Raw genomic sequence first — 14,831 nt, 5'->3', positions numbered from 1 at the left:
ATGTAGTGTGATGCAACATTCTACACGTCGTATCATACTTTGCACAACATTACCCAGCAGCTGTTGAGGCAATTTATCCCATTCCTCTGTCAGTGCACGGATGAGGGTGTTCTTGTTTGTCGGAGGATAGTTTCGACCAGCAAGTTGCCTCCCCAAAGCATCCCAAACGTTTTCAATGGGGTTCATATCTGGAGAACGTGATGGCCATACGAGGCGTTGAATACCCTCGCTGTCTAGACAATCCTGAACAGCGAGTGTTCGATGACATGTTGCGTTGTCGTCCATAAAAATAAATTTATCACCGACAGCACCACGGAAAAGACGAACATGAGGAAGTAGAACTTCATCAATGTATCGTTGGCCTGTCATAGTCCCATTCTCAACCACATGTAGGAGCGTGCGGCCATTGATCATGATGCCGGCCCACACCATGACACTGCATGTCGGATATCGGTCCCTTTCCTGGATATTTTCTGGACGATAACCAGTACCACTCTCGCGCCAGATCAGTTGGCGTCTACAATCTGATGACAGACTGAACCTACTCTCATCTGAGAATAGTACGCATGCCCAGTCCTGTTCAGTCCAATTGTGATGCTCACGACACCATTGCAAACGGGCAGTACGGTGCTGTCTGGTCAATGGGACACACACAACAGGTCTGCGGGCGTATAGTCCTCCTCCCCTCAAACGTCTGGCAACAGTTTTTCGGGAGATCTGCTTTCCTGTGGCAGCAAGAAACTGATTTGCCACCTGCTGAGCTGTGGTGCGCCTGTTCCTTTTTGCTGATAGGGCGATGTATCTGTCTTCTGCAGGCGTCGTACTTCTAACACGACCTCCCCCGTGCCGCCTACTACACATTCCAGTAGTTTTGAATGATTTCCACAGCCGTGAAACAACGCTATGAGCGATGTCGAACTCCCTAGCAACATCTGTTATTTTTCGCCCTTCTTTGATCTTTCCAATAATTCGGCCACGCTTAAAATCATCTAAGTGATATCGGGAAGACATGCCGAAAATTTCAAGTTTGTCAACTAAATCTTTCCTGTAAAATTTTGACTTGAAACAACAATTCTCCACACGCGTCAAAACCTTTAAAGCTCTTATCAGCGCTATCACGTGATGAACAGACGTGGAAAAAAAATTTGCATACGCATACTTCTTCTTACTATATCCCGCACTTATTCTAATTTTCCACATTTCGCTTCCTTTAATTTTATGGTTGCTATGGATGATAGTGTTATCCGTCCTTAGCAATTGTCCAGCAGTGTACTTTTTTAAGGCAATGATTCTGCCAAATTTTGTGCAGCTATTGCTATTAGTTAGTTATACCTTAGTTTTTAAATCCGATATTTTTTATACAATATTATTTATTACAGCAACCTAATCTCGAAACAAAACGTGCTTTTGAGGAGTCCGATTAGCGTGATTTTGTCGTCAATCTTTTTCTTCGGCAATTACCACTGAGTGGATTTCATGATTTTTATTTTTATTACTGTGATGATTCTTTACAAAATGTGAAGAGAGAAATAATTTGTGTGTCCCCTCCCCCTCCCAACAAAAGGCGAGAATGTCACCCATAATATTAGAATAAAAAATTGTTACATGTTCAATTAAAGAAATTATATAGTTTTTTTTCTTTGTAAACACAGCGCTTTTATTATTTTAAATTAGTAACATAAGTGTTTGCTATTATTGAAAGTATCTTGGAGAAAGATATTAGTGATAGAGAGTTTTGTTGTAGATAGCTCGAAAAAGTTCTGCCACAGGGGCTGTATAGGGACTAAATGTTCTATAGTCACTATACAGCCCCTGTTATAGAACATTTAGTCACTATACAGCCCCTGTTCTATAGCCACTATACAGTTCAGTGGCGTAGCGAGCTTAACTCGCGCCCGGGGCACAATACCCTTTTAGCGCCCCCCCCCCCATTCGAAAACCATATAATACGAGTATTATATGTAAAATATACTCGCAAATAAATAAATAAACAAAGTAAAATAAATAAAGTCATAGACTCAAGCTAGGCTTTAAATTTGAGACAAAAAATGTAGTTGAGAGAACAAGACTAGATTTTGAAATGTATATGATCATCTAGAATTAGTTCAAAGATATCTATTATTTATTTTGCATATTTATAAAGAAATATTTTAGAAACACGCAGTTTTAAAACAATAAAAAAGTAAATATTTATTATCTCTAAGGAGATACATATATTTAATAATCATATGATTATAATACATTAATAAAACTAATTACTATGTCTAAATTTTCCGTGTTTTTGATGAAGCAAATGTATTAATAATATCATCAAAATTGATCATTTAAAATTTTTCTCTTTCCACACTTAAAAATGCTATGTCACTTAGGCGATCTGTCAAAATTAATTTTAATTTGCTGAATGAACGTTCGCAGCTAGCAATTGATACTGCGATAGTCAGGAGTTTTTGAAATGCCGCTATCAGATTTGGAAAAACATCTTCTCCATTCGAGATTGATTATAAAAGTAAGAAATTCTAATGGAGTTTTAGGTTTAATTTCTTTTCTACTGCGGAGTAACATTTTGCTGTCATATACTTTGATAAAAAGTTCTATTACATTGAAATCTGTATTATAAAATTCACCCGGATTTTTACAATTTTTTTTCAATGTCGTTATCAACATTATCCTTGTTTAATAAATTTTCAACGTCTAGTAGAAATCCAAATTTGAAATTAAAGTCACTTAATCGTTTACACATTTCTTGTTGGAGACGATCAAAAGTGCTTTCCATAACGCGGGGAAATTTCACTTTCTGCTGAATGACCACCATAGCCAATTCTCCAGGCACGTATTGTTGTATCCATATCCCATTTTTCACAAAGAGACTCTGCTTTTTCTATTGCCACTTTACAGAGCTCGTCTCAAATTTCGGCTAGTTCAGTCGGTAATGATTCGAGATCATGGAACACTTCTCTAAAATTCATTCTAGGATCTTGTAATCTGAGCTGCACACGATCAATCCTTCTTAAGATTTCGTACCAGAAATGAACTAAAGTTATAAAACTAAAGGTTAGTATATTTTGCAACAGAATTGTAGCTTTACTTCTGTTGTCACTTGTAGTGGTAGTGTGCTCTGCTAATTTTTCTATTAGTTCTTTTATATTCTATAGCCCATAGATGATAACGACAACCGCTTCTATTCTGGCGCTCCATCGCTTTTCAGATGTGTGACCTGCCATCACGGCAGCATTATCGCAAAATTGTGATCTGCAGTTTGTTAATGAAATTTCATCGTAATTTAATTTCTCTAAAATTGTATTTTCGATCGAGGTTGCATCTTTAGCATGTATTTCAATAAAACTCAAAAAAGATTCTTTGATGGAAACTTTTTTATTGATAAAATCAGCATCTACATACCTAGCGACTTGGGACATTTGTTCTCGATGAGAGATATCAGGAGTTGAATTAAACAAAAGTCCATAATATTTATTTCTTTTGATATCGTTTATTAGTTGATTTCGAACTGTAGATGCCAAAGATGATTTTGTGGTTGTAGTTCATTTACGTCGCACTAGAGCTGCACAATGGGCTATTGGCGACGGTCTGGGAAACATCCCTGAGGATGATCCGAAGACATGCCATCACAATTTTGATCCTCTGCGGAGGGGATGGCACCCCCGCTTCGGTAGCCCAACGACCTGCAAGCGAAGTCGAGCACTTTACGGTAGCACAGTTTAACGAGGACCCATACCGCACACCCTCGGTCCCTGCGCAGACTGATCCAAGTGAGTCACCCACCCGCACACTGACAGCAGCCAGTGATGCTTGACTTCGGTGATCTGCTGGGAACCGTGTCTTAACGATCAAATAATTATTCCACTGCCAATCAGTCCACTGCGGGACGCCAGAAGATGAATGAATTCATTTGTGGTGACAAATATGAGAACAACAAATTGTCCTGTTAACAAATTTTTTCATACTCCATTCACTTAATAATAGAATCGTCGAATAGATGTAGTAAGTAATCTTATTTGATTTATTACTTACCAAGAATGCCTTGAACTTGAAAGGTAATAACATAGTGAAATATACAATATAATTTATGCTGACATTAAACTTATATACAACATTTAATAACATTTCATTTTTATTCTAAGCAGAGTGCGATGACAAGGACGTGAATTAAATATTGAAATATATTTAATATGAATATGAATTTAATATGAATTAAATATTATGAGTAATATTTATGAATTAATATTTATTATATTGCACTGGCACTAATTTAAAATATATTTTCCAGAAATCAATTATAATAAAAAAAAAAATATCCAGCAATTTTTTGTTTTGCGGACCATTTGGCGCCCCTTTGTGAGTAGCGCTCGGGGCATGATGCCCCCCCTTGCCCACCCCTCGCTACGCCACTGATACAGTTCTATAGTTACCATACATCATCAGAGACAATCAGGGCTCGAAAAACCGCCCGTCCTCGGCAGTCAAAAATTCCCCGCGGACAAGAAATTTCTCGAATCCGGCGTCCGCGCGGACGGCCATTTTCCCGTTAATGTTCGTGATAAATTTAAATTTTTGTTATCTTACAAGAGTCTAGCGCCTCACTTTTAAAATGACCCTCTAATCTCAAAATACAGCAACATACTGCGCAAGGTGGAATTGATGTTTTCTCTGTCTGAGAGTACTGCAGCGGTTGAAAGGGGCTTTTCAGCAATGAACTTACAAAAAAACACATTACTTACTGGTCTTAAACAAGAAGCGTTAAACGAATTTATGAACATTTATCTAAATGGAAAACCTCTTTCAGATTTCTGTGCAGAAACCTCTGTAAATCATTGACTTGATTGTGGAACTGGCAAGCATCATATTTGATTCATTTAAAAAACGCAGTACCATCGGATAAATTGACATGATAATTGACAGATAACTTAACCTTTGTTATTTAAATTATTTCATCAAAGAAATAAATTATTTCACAATCGAAATACTAGGTTTTACTATTAGTAACCTAGTATTTCTTTTATCACTGTATAATGTAATCCTAGTATTTGTAATCCTAGTAACTACTAATTCATTGTGCAATTTATATAAATGTTTGTAATAAATAAGAGAAAATCATATTTTTATTTATTTAGAAGTGACGGGTTAGTTTCAAAGGAGGACGGGTACATTGTTGAACAAGCCGTCCTCGGGGACGGGTAAAATTTCTGCGTTTTTTCGAGCCCTGGAGGCAACCATTTCCTTATACAAAAAATATTTTGAATAAATGGCTTAATATTAACATTCTGAATAAAATTTCATTGTATGATAAAATTTTGTGTAAGGAAACTATTTTTTGTAGATTGACTCCACTTATTCAGTTAGTTAATAATTTATGAAGCAAACTATATACTATTGCAATCGCACTATTTCCCACTATACCTCTGCATTATACTGGAAAAAAATATTTTTTCTAAGATTTTTTATATTGTGAAACGCTGTTTATTGTAGATTTTGCTGGGTTTTCTGGTGGTTTACTATACCTCGGTCAGACATAAGTTTTCTGTTGTTGTTATTTATGCCACTTGCCAATACCAACAATGGAAAACCAAACGAATTTCAGGCTGAGGGTTCATGTCTTGTTTTTCAGCGGTGCAATTTATGGCCAAGAATAAACTTTCAGTCACATACCTGCCACAGCCGTTTTTTTTCAGGAGGGCCCATTCATACTCCATTCATTCAGCCACACTGAATTGTTATCGGACCTTGGAGGTCTTTGTGATCCTGAAGGATTTAATGCTTTTTTTTACTCTAAAATACAAAGTGATTAAAAAATTACAGAAAATGTATATATTCCCTTCTATTGAATTAACATCAATGCTTCAGAAATGTACATTCACATATAATTTTAAACACAACAATAATTTTATTTTTAAAAGTGAGACAAAAATAATTATGCATTAAATAGAAATGATCTTTTATTTAAAAAAAAATTAACATAATGTTCTGAGAAGAAATTCTACAACATAGGAATTCAAATTAGCATTTGGTGGATGTATAATGTCAAGGAGAAAAATATTTTTTTTACATAACAAGGTTTTCAACATATTGAGTGCATACTGTAATACACAATTCTCATTGCATAATGATATATTTAAGTAAAAGCTTAATCCTTAACTAGAAAATATTCTTTGATTGTTGAATAATTTTCCTTCTATGCATTTTTTAGGAGATATGTCTTAACAAAACGAAAATAAATTATATAAAAGCTGACTTTTTTTCATAAGAATTTGCAAAATCAACAATACTGCTCATAAGTCAAACAATTTAAAAAGGTAGACATTTCTTTATATTGCGGACAATTTTAGTTACAATAACCAGATATTATAATAATAATTTTCATTTTTATCCAACTTTTATATGGGGTAGAAAATTCTTCATTGATGATACCACTACAATTCATTTATCAGTAAAAAAAATTGTGACAATTTATTACAAGTTTCCAGCCAACATTAGCTTCTATAAGTACGTCTTGGTATAAAACAGGACCTAGAATAACACAACAATAAAACAACATATTAACATATACATAATCGCATATATTTGATAAACAGATTAAAACTACATCTACTAATCAATAAACGCTATCTAAATTAATTTGATTTAAATTGTTCGATTTTAAATATCAATGAAATTTTCTTTCAAAGAACTAAGCTTGATAAAAAAAAAACTTGTTTAAAGAATGAGAAAATAGATATATAGTTTTTTTTAAAATTAGGAGTAGAAAATTGTTTTAATCATTTATGTACTTCAATATCAAATTTATTTTCGAAGGGATAGCATAGAACAATTTTAAACTACAGTTATATCAGATAATGGACATAAAGAACACATAGCAACTATTTTATACCAATTAGTGCAAAGCAACTCGTTAAACCTAAATATTACATAGAAAGATTTAATGAAAAAAATATACATGCTTCAAATTGTCTGATCCAATTTTATAAATTTTTTTTCGTCCTATTTTATACTTTTTACATATGCTGTACTCTTACTTACCACTAAAAAATAAATAAAGCCAAACAATCGTACCAAAGGGAATATTTATACACTAATTAGGGGGCACATAATGCGCCAAAATAGATTTTGATAATTAATTGGAATGAAGTTCTTTAAGCTATTTATTCGTGGAAGCAACATGTGAACTGTGGTGTGGTTGTTAGAGCCACGGGTAAAGAAGTTTGTAGACCCGGAGGTCAGGGGATCGGTCCTGGTGTCGGGTTATATTTTAATTTTTTTTTCTATTTACTTTATTTTATTTTTTAAAAATAATTTTTCGATATTTCAACTTGACTAAAGTGTTATATATATAAAAATAATTATTTTTCTTTGGGAAAGAGGGAATAATAGCTGAAAAACGGATAAATTTCGACTCCGGAGCTATGCACATGACTCACTCCGTAACTTACTATATTATTAACTTATAATTTTCAAACTGTGCCAGGAATTAGAGTTTTATATACCAAACAATCGTACCAAAGGGAATATTTATACACTAATTAGGGGGCACATAATGGGCCAAAATAGATTTTGTTAATTAACCGGAATGAAGTTCTTTAAGATATATATTCGTGGAAGCAACATGTGAACTGTGGAGTGGTTGTTAGAGCCACGGGTAAAGAGGTTTGTAGACCCGGAGGTCAGGGGATCGGTCCTGGTCTAGGATTATATTTTAATTTTTTTTTCTATTTACTTTATCTTATTTTTTAAAAATAATTTTTCGATATTTCAACTTGACTAAAGTGTTATATATATAAAAATAATTATTTTTCTTTGGGAAAGAGGGAATAATAGCTGAAAAACGGATAAATTTCAACTCCGGAGCTACGCACATGACTCACTCCGTAACTTACTATATTATTAACTTATAATTTTCAAACTGTGCCAGGAATTAGAGTTTTATATACCAAACAATCGTGCCAAAGGGAATATTTATACACTAATTAGGGGGCACATAATGGGCCAAAATAGATTTTGTTAATTAACCGGAATGAAGTTCTTTAAGCTATATATTCGTGGAAGCAACATGTGAACTGTGGTGTGGTTGTTAGAGCCACGGGTAAAGAAGTTTGTAGACCCGGAGGTCAGGGGATCGGTCCTGGTGTCGGGTTATATTTTAATTTTTTTTTTCTATTTACTTTATTTTATTTTTTAAAAATAATTTTTCGATATTTCAACTTGACTAAAGTGTTATACATATAAAAATAATTATTTTTCTTTGGGAAAGAGGGAATAATAGCTGAAAAACGGATAAATTTCGACTCCGGAGCTACGCACATGACTCACTCCGTAACTTACTATATTATTAACTTATAATTTTCAAACTGTGCCAGGAATTAGAGTTTTATATACCAAACAATCGTACCAAAGGGAATATTTATACACTAATTAGGGGGCACATAATGGGCCAAAATAGATTTTGTTAATTAACCGGAATGAAGTTCTTTAAGCTATATATTCGTGGAAGCAACAAGTGAACTGTGGTGTGGTTGTTAGAGCCACGGGTAAAGAAGTTTGTAGACCCGGAGGTCAGGGGATCGGTCCTGGTGTCGGGTTATATTTTAATTTTTTTTTCTATTTACTTTATTTTATTTTTTAAAAATAATTTTTCGATATTTCAACTTGACTAAAGTGTTATATATATAAAAATAATTATTTTTCTTTGGGAAAGAGGGAATAATAGCTGAAAAACGGATAAATTTCGACTCCGGAGCTACGCACATGACTCACTCCGTAACTTTCTATATTATTAACTTATAATTTTGAAACTGTGCCAGGAATTAGAGTTTTATATACCAAACAATCGTACCAAAGGGAATATTTATACACTAATTAGGGGGCACATAATGGGCCAAAATAGATTTTGTTAATTAACCGGAATGAAGTTCTTTAAGCTATATATTCGTGGAAGCAACATGTGAACTGTGGTGTGGTTGTTAGAGCCACGGGTAAAGAAGTTTGTAGACCCGGAGGTCAGGGGATCGGTCCTGGTCTCGGATTATATTTTAATTTTTTTTTTCTATTTACTTTATTTTATTTTTTAAAAATAATTTTTCGATATTTCAACCTGACTAAAGTGTTATATATATAAAAATAATTATTTTTCTTTGGGAAAGAGGGAATAATAGCTGAAACACAGATAAATTTCGACTCCGGAGCTACGCACTTCACTCACTCCGTAACTTCCTATAATATTAACTTATAATTTTCAAACTGTGCCAGGAATTAGAGTTTTATATACCAAACAATCGTACCAAAGGGAATATTTATACACTTATTAGGGGGCACATAATGGGCCAAAATAGATTTTGTTAATTAACCGGAATGAAGTTCTTTAAGCAATATATTCGTGAAAGCAACATGTGAACTGTGGTGTGGTTGTTAGAGCCACGGGTAAAGAAGTTTGTAGACCCGGAGGTCAGGGGATCGGTCCTGGTGTCGGGTTATATTTTAATTTTTTTTTCTATTTACTTTATTTTATTTTTTAAAAATAATTTTTCGACATTTCAACTTGACTAAAGTGTTATATATATAAAAATAATTATTTTTCTTTGGGAAAGAGGGAATAATAGCTGAAAAACGGATAAATTTCGACTCCGGAGCTACGCACATGACTCACTCCGTAACATACTATATTATTAACTTATAATTTTCAAACTGTGCCAGGAATTAGAGTTTTATATACCAAACAATCGTACTAAAGGGAATATTTATACACTAATTAGGGGGCACATAATGGGCCAAAATAGATTTTGATAATTAATTGGAATGAAGTTCTTTAAGCTATTTATTCGTGGAAGCAACATGTGAACTGTGGTGTGGATGTTAGAGCCACGGGTAAAGAAGTTTGCAGACCCGGAGGTCAGAGGATCGGTCCTGGTCTCGGATTATATTTAAATTTTTTTTTCTATTTACTTTATTTTATTTTTTAAAAATAATTTTTCGATATTTCAATTTGACTAAAGTGTTATATATATAAAAATAATTATTTTTCTTTGGGAAAGAGGGAATAATAGCTGAAAAATGGATAAATTTCGAGTCCGGAGCTACGCACATGACTCACTCCGTAACTTCCTATATTATTAACTTATAATTTCGAAACTGTGCCAGGAATTAGAGTTTTATATACCAAACAATCGTACCAAAGGGAATATTTATACACTAATTAGGGGGCACATAATGGGCCAAAATAGATTTTGTTAATTAACCGGAATGAAGTTCTTTAAGCTATATATTCGTGGAAGCAACATGTGAACTGTGGTGTGGTTGTTAGAGCCACGGGTAAAGAAGTTTGTAGTCCAGGAGGTCAGGGGATCGGTCCTGGTCTCGGATTATATTTTAATTCTTTTTTCTATTTACTTTATTTTATTTTTTAAAAATAATTTTTCGATATTTCAACTTGACTAAAGTGTTATATATATAAAAATAATTATTTTTCTTTGGGAAAGAGGGAATAATAGCTGAAACACAGATAAATTTCGACTCCGGAGCTACGCACTTCACTCACTCCATAACTTCCTATAATATTAACTTATAATTTTCAAACTGTGCCTGAAATTAGAGTTTTATATACCAAACAATCGTACCAAAGGGAATATTTATACACTAATTAGGGGGCACATAATGGGCCAAAATAGATTTTGTTAATTAACCGGAATGAAGTTCTTTAAGCTATATATTCGTGGAAGCAACATGTGAACTGTGGTGTGGTTGTTAGAGCCACGGGTAAAGAAATTTGTAGTCCAGGAGGTCAGGGGATCGGTCCTGGTCTCGGATTATATTTTAATTCTTTTTTCTATTTACTTTATTTTATTTTTTAAAAATAATTTTTCGATATTTCAACTTGACTAAAGTGTTATATATATAAAAATAATTATTTTTCTTTGGGAAAGAGGGAATAATAGCTGAAAAACGGATAAATTTCCACTCCGGAGCTACGCACATGACTCACTCCGTAACTTACTATATTATTAACTTATAATTTTCAAACTGTGCCAGGAATTAGAGTTTTATATACCAAACAATCGTACCAAAGGGAATATTTATACACTAATTAGGGGGCACATAATGGGCCAAAATAGATTTTGTTAATTAACCGGAATGAAGTTCTTTAAGCTATATATTCGTGGAAGCAACATGTGAACTGTGGTGTGGTTGTTAGAGCCACGGGTAAAGAAGTGTGTAGACCCGGAGGTCAGGGGATCGGTCCTGGTGTCGGGTTATATTTTAATTTTTTTTTTCTATTTACTTTATTTTATTTTTTAAAAATAATTTTTCGATATTTCAACTTGACTAAAGTGTTATATATATAAAAATAATTATTTTTCTTTGGGAAAGAGGGAATAATAGCTGAGAAACGGATAAATTTCGACTCCGGAGCTACGCACATGACTCACTCCGTAACTTCCTATATTATTAACTTATAATTTTGAAACTGTGCCAGGAATTAAAGTTTTATATACCAAACAATCGTACCAAAGGGAATATTTATACACTAATTAGGGGGCACATAATGGGCCAAAATAGATTTTGTTAATTAACCGGAATGAAGTTCTTTAAGCTATATATTCGTGGAAGCGACATGTGAACTGTGGTGTGGTTGTTAGAGCCACGGGTAAAGAAGTTTGTAGACCCGGAGGTCAGGGGATCGGTCCTGGTCTAGGATTATATTTTAATTTTTTTTTTCTATTTTTTTTTTATCTTATTTTTTAAAAATAATTTTTCGATATTTCAACTTGACTAAAGTGTTATATATATAAAAATATTTATTTTTCTTTGGGAAAGAGGGAATAATAGCTGAAAAACGGATAAATTTCGACTCCGGAGCTACGCACATGACTCACTCCGTAACTTACTATATTATTAACTTATAATTTTCAAACTGTGCCAGGAATTAGAGTTTTATATACCAAACAATCGTACCAAAGGGAATATTTATACACTAATTAGGGGGCACATAATGGGCCAAAATAGATTTTGTTAATTAACCGGAATGAAGTTCTTTAAGCTATATATTCGTGGAAGCAACATGTGAACTGTGGTGTGGTTGTTAGAGCCACGGGTAAAGAAGTGTGTAGACCCGGAGGTCAGGGGATCGGTCCTGGTGTCGGGTTATATTTTAATTTTTTTTTCTATTTACTTTATTTTATTTTTTAAAAATAATTTTTCGATATTTCAACTTGACTAAAGTGTTATATATATAAAAATAATTATTTTTCTTTGGGAAAGAGGGAATAATAGCTGAAAAACGGATAAATTTCGACTCCGGAGCTACGCACATGACTCACTCCGTAACTTACTATATTATTAACTTATAATTTTCAAACTGTGCCAGGAATTAAAGTTTTATATACCAAACAATCGTACCAAAGGGAATATTTATACACTAATTAGGGGGCACATAATGGGCCAAAATAGATTTTGTTAATTAACCGGAATGAAGTTCTTTAAGCTATATATTCGTGGAAGCAACATGTGAACTGTGGTGTGGTTGTTAGAGCCACGGGTAAAGAAGTTTGTAGGCCAGGAGGTCAGGGGATCGGTCCTGGTCTCGGATTATATTTTAATTCTTTTTTCTATTTACTTTATTTTATTTTTTAAAAATAATTTTTCGATATTTCAACTTGACTAAAGTGTTATATATATAAAAATAATTATTTTTCTTTGGGAAAGAGGGAATAATAGCTGAAAAACGGATAAATTTCCACTCCGGAGCTACGCACATGACTCACTCCGTAACTTACTATATTATTAACTTATAATTTTCAAACTGTGCCAGGAATTAGAGTTTTATATACCAAACAATCGTACCAAAGGGAATATTTATACACTAATTAGGGGGCACATAATGGGCCAAAATAGATTTTGTTAATTAACCGGAATGAAGTTCTTTAAGCTATATATTCGTGGAAGCAACATGTGAACTGTGGTGTGGTTGTTAGAGCCACGGGTAAAGAAGTGTGTAGACCCGGAGGTCAGGGGATCGGTCCTGGTGTCGGGTTATATTTTAATTTTTTTTTCTATTTACTTTATTTTATTTTTTAAAAATAATTTTTCGATATTTCAACTTGACTAAAGTGTTATATATATAAAAATAATTATTTTTCTTTGGGAAAGAGGGAATAATAGCCGAGAAACGGATAAATTTCGACTCCGGAGCTACGCACATGACTCACTCCGTAACTTCCTATATTATTAACTTATAATTTTGAAACTGTGCCAGGAATTAAAGTTTTATATACCAAACAATCGTACCAAAGGGAATATTTATACACTAATTAGGGGGCACATAATGGGCCAAAATAGATTTTGTTAATTAACCGGAATGAAGTTCTTTAAGCTATATATTCGTGGAAGCAACATGTGAACTGTGGTGTGGTTGTTAGAGCCACGGGTAAAGAAGTGTGTAGACCCGGAGGTCAGGGTATCGGTCCTGGTGTCGGGTTATATTTTAATTTTTTTTTTCATTTTACTTTATTTTATTTTTTAAAAATAATTTTTCGATATTTCAACTTGACTAAAGTGTTATATATATAAAAATAATTATTTTTCTTTGGGAAAGAGGGAATAATAGCTGAGAAACGGATAAATTTCGACTCCGGAGCTACGCACATGACTCACTCCGTAACTTCCTATATTATTAACTTATAATTTTGAAACTGTGCCAGGAATTAAAGTTTTATATACCAAACAATCGTACCAAAGGGAATATTTATACACTAATTAGGGGGCATATAATGGGCCAAAATAGATTTTGTTAATTAACCGGAATGAAGTTCTTTAAGCTATATATTCGTGGAAGCGACATGTGAACTGTGGTGTGGTTGTTAGAGCCACGGGTAAAGAAGTTTGTAGACCCGGAGGTCAGGGGATCGGTCCTGGTCTAGGATTATATTTTAATTTTTTTTTTCTATTTCTTTTTATCTTATTTTTTAAAAATAATTTTTCGATATTTCAACTTGACTAAAGTGTTATATATATAAAAATAATTATTTTTCTTTGGGAAAGAGGGAATAATAGCTGAAAAACGGATAAATTTCGACTCCGGAGCTACGCACATGACTCACTCCGTAACTTACTATATTATTAACTTATAATTTTCAAACTGTGCCAGGAATTAGAGTTTTATATACCAAACAATCGTACCAAAGGGAATATTTATACACTAATTAGGGGGCACATAATGGGCCAAAATAGATTTTGTTAATTAACCGGAATGAAGTTCTTTAAGCTATATATTCGTGGAAGCAACATGTGAACTGTGGTGTGGTTGTTAGAGCCACGGGTAAAGAAGTTTGTAGACCCGGAGGTCAGGGGATCGGTCCTGGTGTCGGGTTGTATTTTAATTTTTTTTTCTATTTACTTTATTTTATTTTTTAAAAATAATTTTTCGATATTTCAACTTGACTAAAGTGTTATATATACAAAAATAATTATTTTTCTTTGGGAAAGAGGGAATAATAGCTGAAAAACGGATAAATTTCGACTCCGGAGCTACGCACATGACTCACTCCGTAACTTACTATATTATTAACTTATAATTTTCTAACTGTGCCAGGAATTAGAGTTTTATATACCAAACAATCGTACCAAAGGGAATATTTATACACTAATTAGGGGGCACATAATGGGCCAAAATAGATTTTGTTAATTAACCGGAATGAAGTTCTTTAAGCTATATATTCGTGGAAGCAACATGTGAACTGTGGTGTGGTTGTTAGAGCCACGGGTGAAGAAGTTTGTAGACCCGGAGGTCAGGGGATCGGTCCTGGTGTCGGGTTATTTAATTTTTTTTTTCT

The sequence above is a fragment of the Parasteatoda tepidariorum genome, chromosome 1 (genome assembly GCF_982258835.1).
Source record: "Parasteatoda tepidariorum strain Cologne lab strain chromosome 1, Ptep-v5.0, whole genome shotgun sequence".
In the NCBI taxonomy this organism is placed as follows: Eukaryota; Metazoa; Arthropoda; class Arachnida; order Araneae; family Theridiidae; genus Parasteatoda; species Parasteatoda tepidariorum.
This window is presented reverse-complemented; position numbering follows the sequence as displayed.